A 327-nucleotide genomic window follows, 5' to 3' on the forward strand; every position below is an offset into this window, starting at 1 on the left:
TGCCAGGAAGCCTTGCCAACCACGTTGCCAACGCCAGGAAGCCTTGCCAGCCACGTTGCCAACGTGGGAAGCAATGTTTAGAGCCTTGAAGAAGGCTCGAGCACGTTGCCAACGCCAGCCTCTATGGGCGTGTTCAATGGCAACGTGGGAAGCAATGTCTGGAGCTAGGAAAGAGCATCAGCATGTTGCCAACTCAAGAAAGCATTGGCGTGTTTGGCAACAATGCCAGGAAGCTTTGGATGATGAAGAATAGAGGCTGCACGTTGCTAACTTGGAATATAGGGGCGTTATCCACAACAACTCCAACAAGGCAGCCTGACCATGTCC

This window comes from Arachis duranensis, chromosome 3 (genome assembly GCF_000817695.3).
Source record: "Arachis duranensis cultivar V14167 chromosome 3, aradu.V14167.gnm2.J7QH, whole genome shotgun sequence".
In the NCBI taxonomy this organism is placed as follows: Eukaryota; Viridiplantae; Streptophyta; class Magnoliopsida; order Fabales; family Fabaceae; genus Arachis; species Arachis duranensis.